We start from the raw sequence: 15,523 nt of genomic DNA on the forward strand, positions 1-15,523 counted from the left end.
TAAAAGTTGTAGTGTCTGAAATATATTCTTCGTGTCCTGGCTATTTTAACCCTAGGGAAAAGTAAAACGAAGTTCACTATGTGGAGTGTGGATTCTATTATTTTTTATTTTTTTTCATTTCTTGAGCTTTTTATTTGTTTCTCTGTTAAGTCACCCTTTTCCATCTTCAAACTAGTATTATTCCGTGTTTTTCTTCAGGTTTTACAATATCAATATTTTTTCTCCTAATAAATATTCACTGGAAGAGTTCGTCCCTTTTTTTAATATACCCAGTGCACCTTCCTCTCTGGTAACTTCTCCACAGATTGAGTGGACATTCTACTGAGCAGTGGGGTCATAAAATTCAGGAACTTGTAAAAAAAAATTAGATCTTTTCTTTTCTCTCTCTCCCTTCAGTATTTCCTTTGTCAGCTGCTGTTGCCAACGCTGAGCAGAGCCACAGCTCCTCCCCGTGGTATTCATACTGGATTACTTCAACCCCGGTGACAACAGAAACCTGTCTCTCTGCAGGACACAGTAAAGAGATCTCTCATTTTTGCACTGCTGTAACACAGCCGCGTATATGATTGTTAGCCCTGGTTATATTATCGTTGTATATTATTATTGTTAATTTCATGTTTTATGTGATTCGGGCATCCAAGAATGAATCATACTGGGAATATAAAATATTCAGAAAGTTTGAGAGGGTCAATGAAAATGCAGTTGCTTGGGAGTGCACGCGATTAATACTGTACAACACCAATGTTTCTGAAAACGATTCAAGTGATTATTGTTAAGAGGTAACTGGCCTTTTTTAGAAAGCCTTAGTGTGCATAACGTTTATATACAGTATTTATACATGAGAACACATTTCTTGAGGAAATATATCTAATGGACAGTGCTCAGTCGTATTAATGTCCTCTTTTGTATTGCACAGTACTGTATATAGATTTACTGTAGATAAACCCAATGTGGGACACAGTGCTAATAAAGAAGCTTTAACCCGTTTACTTTTCGCGATGGGTTTTCTGGATTAGCTGTGTGATCCGTATGAACAGCGGTCCGTTCTGTGCATGGTTTGGCCTTGCGTGAACTTGCTTTTGTCCGTGTGGCAGGTGAAGATTTAGCCGAAATAAACATAGGCCTAGTGAAACGCTAAACGCTCCACACAAGTGTTGTAGTAGCTTGTAGTACGTGTATTGTTCAGTTAAAGAAGGCATCACTCCATAAGACGTAATAAATAGAGAGAAAGCTAAGTTGGTGCGGCGACATTAGAAACACTTGATCTTAACCAGCGGTAAATAAAAGACCAAAAGGTCTGACAGCGACGAAAAGGTACTGTGGTCAAAGACTTTAACAACAACAAAACATAATAATATTTTATTATTAAATATATTAATGTATTGTAACAAAGACGCCCTGTCATATTCTGGAAAAGTATTACAATTTTAAATGATAAAGTTTATCCTGTTTATGATACTTAAAATGTACAGTACTTTCTCACCATTTTAAGATTGCCGCGAAGAAACTGGCATACAGTGCTTATTTCCATAATATGCAGTATATTCAGTGCATTTCAGGGCAGAGATACAGTACACTGAAAACGACATTTGATCATGTATATACTATAAAATAAACTATCTTGATAAGATACTTACTGTATTGTGTGTAGTTAACTTTATTGTTGTAATGTATGCCTTAAATTTATACGCATTTAAAAATTCGTCACAATATATGCTCAAAAAGAAGGTTCTATATAAAATTATTTCTGTGCTAAAACTAAATACTCCATATAATAATTGTATTAAGACAAGGTTATTGCTCAAGATCAAGGACTTATTTACTGAAAGAATTAGAGAGTTTGCACTAAACGCGGGACTGCAAATAAAGTGAAAAACCATTATGGTATATTCATTGCAGACATTTTACCTGGAACTGCCTAGTAAAAAGAAACATGCGAAGCTGTTCTTTTACCTCAGTATCTGTTTGTAACACAGTGCCTCATGATTATTGGCAAGAATACTGAAAATGTACTGTATATAGAGAGGTTTCCACAGAAATATGCACAGTCCCTAAAGGATTGCAGTGCTTGCTTAGAGGTTCTAAATCTCAAGAAAAAATAAAATTCTTAAAACTTTCCATTTTAATGACAAGATTTAGAACATTCTTAACTAAAAATAAGTGTAAGTGTCCAAGGTAAACTTAAAGCTAAAAAAGAATACTGAAAAAGATTATCTCTTAAAAGGTCTGTCTGCCCCTCTCCATTTTTAAACAATATCTAGACAACTGTGACTTGTGACATGCACTGAAATGCAAAATCTCTAGAGTACTACCTAGTGCACGCTAGTTTATATTATTCCTATTGATACTGTTTTATATGTACAGCTATATGACACTTTGTGACACAATAAGACCCCCATGCAACACTAAATTATAAGACATCCAGCATATTCTTTTCTGTCAATAAACCATTTTATATAGTTATTAAATCTCATATTTTCACTTTTTCAGTTTTCCCTCACCTTAGCCAAAAGGTCATCAGACAACCTTATCTAAAACTTACAGGTTAAAATACTTCATCAGCATTAGTCTCTGTGTGTTTACAGTATGTATTCACCTGTCCACTTGTCTGTGACATCTAATTTTTATGCAGTTTTCAATTGAACAGTAGAAGTTTAATTGGAGCACTCTAACTAGAACCCTTCAAAGCTTAGCCTGTACTAGTTTGTCCATCTATCTGACCATGTGAAACGTGTAATTGTGTAACCACCTGTGTACCCGGGGCTTGTATATTATTTCAGCCTGTCCCCATTCTTCTTCCCCTGAAAATGACATTTTGAATAGTTCATTGGGAAAAGCAATCTTAGATCATTGTGTCCCTACAGATCACGGCTTACTAGAGTACCCCTGTGCCATTATTTGAACCTGTAACTACTTTACAGCTATAACAGTATAGCTTCTGATATTTTTTTCTTATCCTTTCCTTCCCTTTTTTAATGGGTGACTGAATATATTCAGTGGTGGGTACTTGTGACACTCGCGCAGTGGATATGTCTATGATGCACTTCAGCTATGAGGTTTAAAATCCCTCACCATATGTTTTCTCACTGGAACACCTCGTCTTGCAAAATTACAGGAACTGAAGCTTAAAAACACAATTAGGTAGTTAAAAATAAAATATTAAAAGAATATCACATAATTATCAGATAACCCTGCAACCAAACCTACAGTAATAAAAAACTACGTAAATGGCTACATGAACTAAATAACCAAGTATGGAATGTTTTCTGTACTTTATCTGTTACATATGTTTTAAAAAATATAGTTACAGGTTTTCATAATAAGTGTGTATTTCTTTTTTTCTTTTTTAGAATTAGCTGATAGGCAGATTCTAGGGGGCTTTGTTAAGAAAAGAGCAAAAAGTTATTTTTTCCATGGCATGTGTTGGATAGAAATTGTCTAAAACACTACACTGTTATTTTCAAGGTGAATAATTAATCTGTTTAGGACTGAATCAAAAACTAACAACATTTCTAATATGTGAGAAAACTGACACTCTCACATCTTTAGATATTGACATGAAGCGAAGTTCAAGAAATGAAGAACACAACAGCAATAAATTAATTGCCATCATACATCACAGATGTGACCTTTATTAACAACAACAACAACAAAGCCTAGGGTATGGAGAATATTAACACCACAGAATCACTGTGCTTTCTTTCAAATCATAATTATGACTTCATTTTAAACAGATCTTAGTTGATTTAAATTAGATTGTATATCATGCTTACATGAATGCTTTTTATTTAATAATATAGATGAATTTTGAGACATCCAAATTGTTGCAAATTATTTTACTTTGAAAGTGGCAGAAAAACTTATCTCGATGGTGTCAAATGATAAACATCCTTGTAGAACAGTAAATATCTTTTTAAAATGTTCATATATAAAAGGTTATCCATGAACATTTATAAGTTTGTGAGCAAATCATTTATGCATTTAAATACACTGTGTTACTTCCAGTTTTTAAAAGCATAGTTTAGAGACTCTCTCAGTTAATATTTTAGATCTCTGAGCAGTTTAGCAGCATGGGTATTATAATACTGTAGAGACTACAGTATATGAAACTGAAATTACAGAGTCAAAAAAATCTGTAACATAAAATCAATATATTATAGTTAGTTTTCAATATATACTTTTAAAAAAATCAGTAACTAACTACAAATAATTTATTTATTGTAATAAAATGTGTTGTGTGAAAGAATTGTTTGTGGTAATCACATTACCAATGTTATTTCATCTTGTTTTCCAGTTAGTAAATGGCATCTAATGAAACATACTTTCATTTAAATGTACAGTATGCTTATATTGTATGTACAGATAGCAAATAATTCTAAAAATGTATTATAGTCGTACACCCTGTTAGTCATAGATGTTCTTTTTATACAGTCAATCAAAGTTATTATTTAACTGTAGTGGAATTAATCAATTTGTTTTACTTTAAGTATAATGACTTTTTGTAGTAATTGCATTTTAAACATAATTTTGTTGTTTTTGAAATTACAAATGTATTAGTCAAAAGGATAAAATTAATTAAATAATCAAGCTATAAAAATGACCTTTGGACTGATTTAAGTTTAAGACACTAAACTGGTGCTTTGAACATTAGAGTAAAAGATGCTGAAAGCAAGTTGTAGCATGGATTCTGAATGTACTTTGTAAAAAGCACAGATTCTAAATTTCTACTTTTGTTTTGGTTTCAAAACGTCTTTTAATACTTTAGATAAAAACTGTGTATAGATAACATCAACAATATTTTGTCTTTATAACAGAATATAAGTTATAATATACAGTACCATATTTCTGATGCTGTTGACCTTGTCAACTATGGTACTGATTAAAACTACAGAAAGTAAAATTTTAAACAACACTACTGAAATGGGGTTGTTGAAGAACCAATTGAAAAGTAAAAATTGAATAACAGCTACGTTGTGTTCAAAGGAGTAATTTACATTACTGGTGACATTAATGAACTTTTATGATAGTCTTACTGTACATTTTGAAAGCTGTACAAAATAAAGTTGTGTTTCTGTATGACACTTAGGATGAAATCTGTTTATTAAGTTAGCAGTTTAGCCTCTAATTTAAATACATGTTTTATTTTCAAGAAATGCTGTAGAGAGTAAATCTTAACTGCGCAGGACTAGCTCTGCTTCATGAGCATAAGGTAAGTAAATTGCCACAGCTGTATTCATTGTCAAAATATTTTTTAGATTGCTGGTTAAAAACTGTTCATTATTGTATTTAATATTCCTGGCCCTAGCAGTTGTTCAGTTAGAGAAATGTGATTATGAGGTCTTACTAATACAGTATCATACCTATTATTTACTGTGCTTCTAAAATGCAAGGGTATGTTTATCACATTTCTTTTCTCATTTCCCCTGTAATTCCCACACAGGCTGCCATACTGTACTGTGATTACTTAATCATATCTCTCAAGGTCTACAGATTTGGACGGTGGACATTAAAAATAGCAGGATAGTTATTCTCCGTTCATACTGTTATTGTCACATCAGACAGTTTGCCATTCCTGTATATGTAAATGCAGGATTTTTAAATGTAATAGTGGACAAGGAAAAAAATGGTGTACAGCAGACCCTTCAGTTAATACATCAGTTCCTTTCAGACATACTGATCTGACACATAGATATCAGGATATCTATACACAAATGAATCTATGGGTACAGGACACAGTGCTTTGCTTGGGCAGCACCATGAATATCAAATTTCCACTTAAATAATCATTAGCTAATGTTTAAATTAGCATGGATCATTGGCACATTCATGTTTCTCTGGCATTTCCACATACTGTGGTGGCACATCTGAAGCTTTCATTGTTATCATCATCAGCTTTGAAATTCATGAAGAATCTTTAATATTTTAAAAAAATTTCCCGGGTAATAATACCTACTGAAAAATAATTTGGAACTGAGCGGATAATATATTCAATTTGTAAGGTGCAATAAAAAGAACAACCATTTAAAACACAGTAGCACCCTTTTCAAATGGTTAAAACCCATCTCTTTTCATGTATGCATGTCTCTTTATTGCTTCCTGCATCTCTGCAACCTGCCTTAAGGGTCTCTTTCTCTCTCCCTCTGTCTCTCTCTCAGTCACTCTCTTTTTTTTGTTTTGTTTTGTTTCAGTGGCTGAGCAGTGAGGGCTTTCAAGCGAGAAATCTTCCTTTGCAGCAATTGGCGAAGTTTGGTTAGGGGCTTCCTCTGAGCAACGTGAACTTTGCCTTTCTGTGTTTCTTACACTAATACCGTCCCTACCACTGAGAATCAGGGTACTTGAAAAACAGCCCCAGGCCATACAGCTGATTATTTCACCAAATTTGCATCTTTTACAGGCAGTAATAGGGATTGCATTCGCAAATGCTCCTAGGCCCTTGGCAGATATTACACAGTCATCTTTAACTCCCTCCTTTTTTCCCCTCTCGTTTACTCCTGGGAGCCACTTCCTATCCCACCTACCCTGCTAACCTTGTGCGCAGCCCTCTGGCAGCTGTGCACAACTCCTGGCATCTGGCAGGGTTTGCAGAAGGGGATGAAATGAGCACCTTGGCCAAATTATGCAATCCTCAATGGGGACTCCCCCAGAATGTCTGTCTGAATGAAGGCTGCTGCTTCCTTTACACAGGTAGACAATTAATGCTAAAGGAGGCAACTGCCACCATAAAATGTGTCCTTGTCATAAAGCTTGTTCGTCTGAGGTCTTTTTGCACTTCTGTTAGTGTGTCACATGATCCTTCGCACACAAAATCACATGCAGAAGAGACCTTTTTCTATAACAATGTTCAATGGTTAAATTTACAGTTTCAGCCCAGTGGTTTTGATTGAAGGTTTATTTCCATTAGTCTATGACACTGTAGTCTCTTTCAAAGACTCTAAATTAATGAAATTCTGAACAAAGGCTTATATTCATTTTCCTTATCATTTTCTGTTAGATTAAGTGTCTGATTCAAATGTCATTTTCTGTCATGTTTTATAAAAGAGAAAATAGTCTCCAAGGTCAAAACAGAAATACTGTTAAAGACCCTTACATTATCACCTAAACTATGTCTGATGCTTACAACTTTATTTTTATGATCTTCAAAGGAACAAACAATGTCATAATAAATGCTTTATTAATAGGCACTAGAGCCTCTCTTTTAATCAAAATAACTGAAAAAAAAACTATTAGAAAATTCAGTCTTAGATTTTATTAGTACTGCTTACACAGGTGTATATGCAGCCCATAATGACAGATGATGTGAGAGTTTATGATCCTAATCACTGTACAGTATGAACTCAAAACACTGCAACTATGTGTATAGGGCTCAGTTCATGCAATCTCCTCATTTATGGGTTCCGGCTGCATCTAACACTCAAGCATATCGATAACAGATGATTTTTCCTCCCATGACTATAGGTATGAAGAGGAAAATCAGGCTCCTTGACCAAAACTGGCAATTCAACAAACCTGAAAAAATTTTAACAAATGTATAACTTGCACTGTGCTTTAAAGCATTAATCTTCTGTAAGGGAGAAACTGAAAAAAAAGAGGAAACGTGTTCACTACCTTTAGTTACATTGTACATGATACTTTTAATGCTTTTTTATTGAAAATTGTCTTTCAAGATTTAGTTTTCACATGAAACATTTGTACATTTGGGGTATTATGTGCTAATCTTTTTAATAGCAAAAGTGTCCTGTCTGCTCTTAAGCCTTTACTGAGAAATCTAGTGCAAGACAGGATAAAAATCCATGAAAATCTTTAGCAGAAGGTTAAGTCAAACCAAGCTGAACCATAAAGCTGGCTGAAATTTCAATAACTGTAGATACTGTACATCCACTGCTAATTTAGAAGAACAAAAGAGTTATTAAGGGTATTGTCTATTACTGTCACACTTTAACCTTGCAATTTCTGAAGACAGCTCTCCTTCATTAGCCTTGCTAAGTAATCAAACATACTGTATGAAATGTAAAGCAAAATGGAACACAATTCTGTTGTTCTTCATATTTTATTTTTTCAAAGTATAAGCTTTTGTACTTGGTTTTGGTTCCTGACTTGTAAGTCATTGAAAATCCTACTGAGAAAATGTCTTGTTATAATGGAGATCAATTATGACTTGTGTTCATGCCAAACTAGGGTTTTGTTTTAGTTTTTCTTTCTCAATAAGCTTTAGTATGGCCAAATGGTGAAATGTGTTCTACAAGCTGTTGTAAAAATTAGCATATATTTGTATACATGTTAGTGCAACCACTCCAGACATGTAGAGTTACAGTCCAAATGGAAGGATTAGACTTCTGCAGAGCATTTAGGTAAAGCACTTCATAAACCTGAATTATGACAACTGTATTTTTTATTGCAGGATACTAACTAGATTTTAGCTAAGCCATTGGAGCTTGTCAGCATCAAATTATCATCAGATCATGAAAAGGGTGGAGGCCACAAAACAGCAGGTAAAAGTCTATTATATTGCAAAAACAGAGACATACTGTATAACAGTAAATTAGGTCAACACAGCACCCCACGTAAATTGCTTGATTCATTTGATGCTTTGAGTGACAAAAAGATACATTTTAAAATAAGAAATTGTTACTACAGAAACTTCCCAAAATAATAAAACAAGTTACACCTGGAAAACCCTGTGGCCAAAGTTTCAATAAAAGACCTGCTTTATAATTTTCCAATAAATGTGATACACTTTATGGCTCTATAATCAGCCACTATATGACTGATTTATTCAAAAAGTTCATCTGCTATATAAATGCACACAGTGAAACATTTAACCATGTCATTCAGTTGCTTCTCAGAAAGGAAAAGCATACATTAGCATTTCTCACCTTGTGCCAACTGTTTCTCTTGTGGTAGTATGACATTAGTTAAAGTCGTACACAATATTTAATTTGCCTGTGTCATACAGTACATATTATGATTTTCTCAAGAAGTGAAGTAACAGGAACAGAACCTGTTAGCTCCAAATACTATCTCAAGTTGTAACAGTAACTGTATTTCTTGTACACAGGAAAAAAAAAGTATAGTGATGCAGCCGTTTCTGGTTTGAATTACAAGGAACACTCTCACAAACACTAAAGCTTTTTTTTTCATTGATGACAACATATCTCAAGGAAAAGACAACTTGTACAAGGTTAAAGAAAGGCAAAACACTAAAACAGTATAGCAGTACAGCCTTGTTGGTCCTTGGGTGGAGCCCGGAATGCAAATGATTAAATGCTTATTTTACAACACCATATACTTTATGGTACATAGTATACTGTATATGCATATAGATTATATACAGTGGCATATGTCTAGTAGCATATACTATATGTAACCCTTTTTCTTGTGCAGATCAATGGATCAGTTTTGTAAACACCTAATAAAAACATTAGGTGCTAACATGCTTATTTAAAATCTTAACCATGAAGAAAATGCTGAGTTATAATAAGAGTGTGTAGCCTGTAGTATTATCCTCCCAAGTGCTCCCATAGCAATTATCATGACAGTGGGTTTTGCTCTTGTTTTGTGATGTAGACAGCCTTTTTGTTTCTAGGCAAGGACATTGTCAGTGTAATACCCTGGCCCTACCAAGCAGGATGAGTGAGCGCTGTGCTCGAAAGCCTCCCAGCCCCAGGCGCTGGTGGCAGGGGTGTATCATGGGAGAGTTTTGTAAGGGCACCAGGGTAAATACCCCTGCTCTTTCTTGACAAGAGCCTCGGGTCAAATGTGTCATCGATAAGAAGGCAGATGGTCTTCTTTTAGAGCAGCACACACCCAAGGTTCCCAACACAGACACATGTAGAGGGTACTGTGAGGAGGTGCTGGAAGGTGTCTACACAGGTAATCCTTCAAGCAACAGATCAGCCTGCAGCCCTCAGGCCTGGAGGCCAAAGGTGCATTACCTGCCGTGCCACCAAAATCCCATGATTTCTAGAAAAGAGCCAGCTGAGATATACAATACTTTGATTCATGAAAACCACTCTGTAAACACATAGATTATACCTAAATTGTACAGTGAGTGTGACTGTATCTTTTAAATTTCATTGATTATTTTTATTTTCGCTTGCTATTATTCAACATCATAATTCATAGTGTTCATGCGAAGCTAGGTTCTCCTGTTACAGCGTCAGTAGTTAAATTGTGATTGTTTCTTTCGTCGTCAGTAAAAAGTTCATATAATCTGTTTTTGGTAATGTTCATGGAGAAATGGCTACAAAATCATTCCATCTTAAATGAAATGTTCACAGTTACAGATCTCTTTCATAAATTAAAGAAAACTACAGACAATATACAGTAAATACGTATATGAATAGATATGCAAAAACACCTACTGTTCAGCCAAACAGATTTGTCATCTGAATTTTATGATAGCAAAGAATGTGATTGCACATGTATTCTTCCTTAAATGAATCTTTTACTCTTAGTCACCAGCTTTGCACTGGCTTTGAGGTGGCATATACTTTAGCTACTTACACTGCACCTCACTTTGAAACTTCTCTTTGAATTGTTGACAAAAGAATAGTTTTCAAAAAGAATATTTTTTTTCTGTTTATGTTTATTTTGGGGGGAAAAAAATACTCATGAGGATTTTTCTTTTAGAAAACTTTGCTCTTTGAATTTTTTATGATTACGCTAAATAATGAAAATCCATTTGCAGATTCCCTCATTGTTAAATGTGCCCAAAGGATATTTGTTGTTTTTGTTATTTATAGACTGCATTTCATATCATAAGTAAACGGGTAGTTGAGTATGAAAAAGGAAAGCAACTGCCCTCCAATGATCTGAATGTGCTAAGTTTCTCTTACCACTCAGCACTGTACTGCCACTGTGTAATGGAAGGTTTGAGACAAAATGGTCCCGCACCACCTTACCTCCATGTAATGCAATTTAGCTTCATTAAATTACTGGAGGGCCAGTTACTTAAGCGGAATATTGATTTCCAGTCTAGGTCATGTTTAACATAATTCTGCGTAGGCAACAGTTAATTCTGCATTTAAATCTAACACTCTAATGGAATCACAGAATAGGAACTGACCAGGGAATGTCTTGTTACAATCCGGTGGCGTGATTTAGAGCAACTGTTCTTTAAAAATAATCTTTATTTCTTTAAAGTTACTAACATTAACCTTTTAGCACTAAGTTAATCTCTTCAGTTTCTTATCACTGTATGTACATTCAGCATCGTAGTGCATGTGCTGATGATAATGGAAATGAGTTGTTGAAAATTATTCTTTTTGATAGGTTAATTATTTCACAATTTCACTTGAATATACTGTATTATTTACAGATACAATAAGGTTTAAAAATAACTGCTGTTAGACATTTCAAAATGTTTTTATTCAATAGCTGTGTAGAGGAGCACATACAGTGTATAAAAGTTTAAAACTAGAATCAAAAATAGGTTATTTTAGTATTCCCATTCAGAAGGCACACTAAAATAATTGTCTTTAGATTGCACATTTGCTTTGTTTTAATATGATGTATTATATATATATAATATGGTTTGCAGTAGTGGCACTTTATTGTTTATTGTTTCAATGTAAAGCTTTTCTGGAGACTTTATATCTGTTTCTTTTTATATCAGCTTTAGAGTCAGATTCTTTCCCTATACCTTTCAAAACAGATTTGAGAAGTTCAGTTAAGTGGTCTGTTTTTTTGTCTTTATGTATCTGAATTTAACATCTTTCAGTTTCTCAGCCTGGACAATGTTTTCTCTGAGATCGTTTTGATCAACTGATCAATATACTGTGTCTTATGAAGGCTTTATAAATGATTAATCAGTTCTTGTGAACTCCTATTGTACTTCTGTCAGTAGAATGAACTGCACAGGACATGTGAGATGCCATCACAGAGGAGGAAATGCTATTTTCTAAACTTCATAGAACAGTAGAAAATCTAAACATTTTTTCTTCATGTTATGAACTTCATGTTATAACTTCACTTTATTCCTCATTTAGTACAACAAGCTTTTGAAAAGCATGTTTAATTAGACAGATACAGAACATTTATGAACCAGTGTTTGTTTAGCAATTCTACAACGTTTGCCACAATAAGGCACTCTTGAAAAATGAGAAGCTGATGGATGGTTTTGTCTAGCTGCTGTCCCACACGTATTTCAATTCTCCCAGAGATTGCTAGATGTGAGTATCCTGCCTCCCACACATCTTCACATCTCGTTTTCATTTGGGACAAGATGCACCACAAGGTGTGACCACTAGCAATTTTATTATTTTATTTTTATGTTTTTGCCATTTCCCTGTATTTTAAATATTCCAACCTGGATATTCTGTAGTGTTAATTTTCTTCAGTGCTCCTCTTCACTCCCAGAGTTTTCTCTTTAATTTCATGTTTTTGTTCTTTCAGTCTTATGCTTTTGTCATTCGACACAAGGGTTGTCATTCTTGTCTCTAAATTTGAGATCATTGTTCATTATACATTCTGCTTCATCTTTATCTCTCTGTTCCTTCCCTCAAGATGAACATCTTTAACTTGTGTTCTTTTCTTTTCAACATTGTTTACTCCTTGTGACATTGATTATCTTGGTGTAAAACTTAAACATATCACCTGACTGGCACTCTTTAATAAGTGAAGAGATGAAGGTGAGAATGAAATGAAATTGATGTACAAATTACATTTCTGCTATCACCATCATGATCATCTCTGCTATAATCAAAGCACTTACAAGAAAATCCCTGAAAATGTTTGACATTTTGGTTAGTCATTTTTTTCTAGATTCATAATAGAATTTCTCACTTTTTAAGATTATGAAATTATACCCCCGAACCCATTGATTCTGCATTTTCAGTGCTGTAAAATTCATATTTACTTCTCTCAGAATATGTTAACTATAAAAATAGATGTAATGTTTCATACATTTTTTATCTCTGCAAAAGTAAGGATTTTTCTCTCAGTATTAATACAACATTGCCAACAATGGTACTAAATAGAGGTAATACTGTCACAATGCGTAGTTAAGGACCCTGTGCAGATGGTATAATCTGGAAGTGACTGGAAAAAGACTTCTAGGGAAACACAGCAGGAGCAGGACAGGAAGACAGGGGAGCGTGACGGCTGTGATCTGGTGCTCAGGGCGCGTGGCGCAGACAAACAAGTCCAGTGGGAATCCAGAAGGGAAAAACAGGGTGCAATCCAAAGTCCAGGTAGCTGGGAGATCCAATCTGAGACAAACACTATTAAAATCCGGAACGGGGACAGGAAATAAAAACAGGATGACGAGGCCAGGTGCTCCGAGCCCTCGACTCAGAAGGCCTGGACACCGATCGGAAGCCTAAGCCCTCAAGCCGCAGACGTAGGGCGACTTGATGCTAGGCGGGCCTCCGGGCGTCCTTCTCCTAATGCAGAGCGAGGCATAGCGGGAGCACCCGCCTTAAACTAAGACGGACATAACGGGGCAGCCGCATGAAATCAACTAAAATATGAAAGGGCCGGAGCGCCCTTAAGAGGAGGGATAACGATCGTGACAATACTCTCTAAGCATGTTAATCCAATCTGTAATGTAAAGAAAGTTGGTACCATCAGTGATGGTGTGTTTATTTTATCATTACTGTGGTTGCCATCAAGGTTTTAAATTGTATTTTAGATTCTGAGCAATAATAACAGTGTAATATCAATTTATGTAGATGGAATGGAAAAATATCAGATGATCATAGCAAACAATTTGAAGTTGTTGACTGTTTAATTGTCAATTATGGCTCCTGTTGCTTGAAAGAGTTAGAGTGGTGTTTCAAACATTTCTCCATGAAAATAAATACTTTCACCTTTTCCAGTGATTAAAATATTGAATAACTAATTTATTTTAGGAAAAACTTAGTTTGAACTTTTTTTTTCTCCAACAAAACAAATTTACCGTTTGAGTTAAAAAACTTACAAGTGGAATAAAAGTTTGAAAAGTGACCTGCACAACTTTATGTGATATTTTATTTATAGGAAAATGTTGTTTTCAAGATAGACTTTTTGCAGAGAGTATCCCAAATGGCAGCATTTAGACACTTGAGAATAACACGTGATGGGTATATTCCATGTGGAGGACATTCAAGAGAAAATTATGGATCCCAAATCCTACTTTACTGAGGTTCTTTTAAAAATTTAAGAAGGGTATGGTATGTACACCTGAACATACCCGAAAACTAAATAGAATATGACACTATGTTAACTTTTATGGAACATAATACATGTTGTTAATTAAAAAGGGTGACACAAAGGTGCCTTGTACAGTTTTTGCTTTGCAAACAGAAAATGTGCCTTGCAAATTATAGAGAAGATTCTTTCATTGTGATGGATAGTTGCATTTGTACTATGTCTGTATTATTAGACATTAATAAAATTGCTGTGTTTCTGGAAATTTGTATGTCACAGCTAAGGCCAGGGAGTGAGCCCCAGTTCCACTACTCATAATTACAGAGTGTGTTTATTTTTGTTTAGAGATATGTGAAGAGGTTTCTGTTGTATATTTCCATTGGCAAGATGCAAGACTAACAACCCTGAAAAAAGTACTCAGAGTGTCGATTGTTTCTCTGTAGCCTACTCATATTTATCTAGAAAACTACAGAAGCATTGCTTAATTTTGCGTACAAAATCAACAAACTGAAATCCAAAAGATGAAATTAATTGCACTAAATAGCACTCTGTGTGTTCTGGACAGTGTTTCATCTGCTCACATCCCAGAGTCCTGACCCCCTGAATTCTTTGTCCCAACTGTACAGATTCCTGTAAAATTAAAATGACTTCTCCCTCTATATTTATCAAGACTTCCAGATGTTTATCAGCTATTCTTAGCTAATCATCATCCTAAGCCACAAAATAGTTTGTCCACTATTTCTTGCTTAGTTTTGTCTTGATGTAGTACTGTTTATTATCCCTGACATTTTAATATACTAGGCCTCTGGAGACTTATGTGAGACCTGTAGTGATATTTTGATGACCAGGACAATCACATTCTGCAATATTGTAGGTGCTGAAACAAAAGAGAACGCCAAGCAAAATGTAGCAGATAGTCATTACTGTACTTAGTGAGTTTGCTTCCCAGTAACAGCAAAGAAAAAAAAAAGAATAATCATCATCATAAAACATGTATAAAGCCAAACAGTCATTTCATCCACCATCTAAAATATGCCTTCTGAACAAGTCAGTTAACACCTTGCCAGAAAGAATCACTGTAATGTCTTTGGCAATGGCTCAGTGCTTAAAATAAGCAAAATGCACAACTCAGGAACTTTAATTTCAGATCTGTTCCTCCACCTCTGACATGGGCTGCTTGTTTTTTATTGGTTTGTTTCTCATTAAATCCTTCAATTACCCAACAGTGTAAAACGGTAAAATTATTGGCATGTGCCACTTCCATCATGTTACCCGAGTTTGCTTATTATTACACTTGCAGAAAATGCTTGAACGGTATTAGTCTCTACTGTGGATTGTGGCGCAGTTAATAAATATTATTTGGTGTTTTTTTCCCTGGGAAGCGCTGTTTTTCTTG

The 15,523-nt window shown here is 34.7% G+C and overlaps 1 long non-coding RNA gene across 2 annotated transcripts in view; it reads left to right on the plus strand.

Annotated features, from left to right (window-relative positions):
- Window positions 1–295: 295 nt before the first annotated feature.
- LOC148661393 (uncharacterized) overlaps window positions 296–15,523 on the plus strand; it is a 93,171-nt gene continuing 77,943 nt past the window's right edge. For both annotated transcript variants that reach the window (XR_015939530.1, XR_015939531.1), the window contains exons 1-3: window positions 296–516; window positions 5,151–5,209; window positions 8,399–8,489. This is a non-coding gene — a long non-coding RNA (uncharacterized LOC148661393). The remainder of the gene's footprint in view (window positions 517–5,150; window positions 5,210–8,398; window positions 8,490–15,523) is intronic.

This window comes from Lepisosteus platostomus, chromosome 6 (assembly GCF_059453375.1).
Source record: "Lepisosteus platostomus isolate fLepPlt1 chromosome 6, fLepPlt1.hap1, whole genome shotgun sequence".
NCBI classification, from domain to species: Eukaryota; Metazoa; Chordata; class Actinopteri; order Semionotiformes; family Lepisosteidae; genus Lepisosteus; species Lepisosteus platostomus.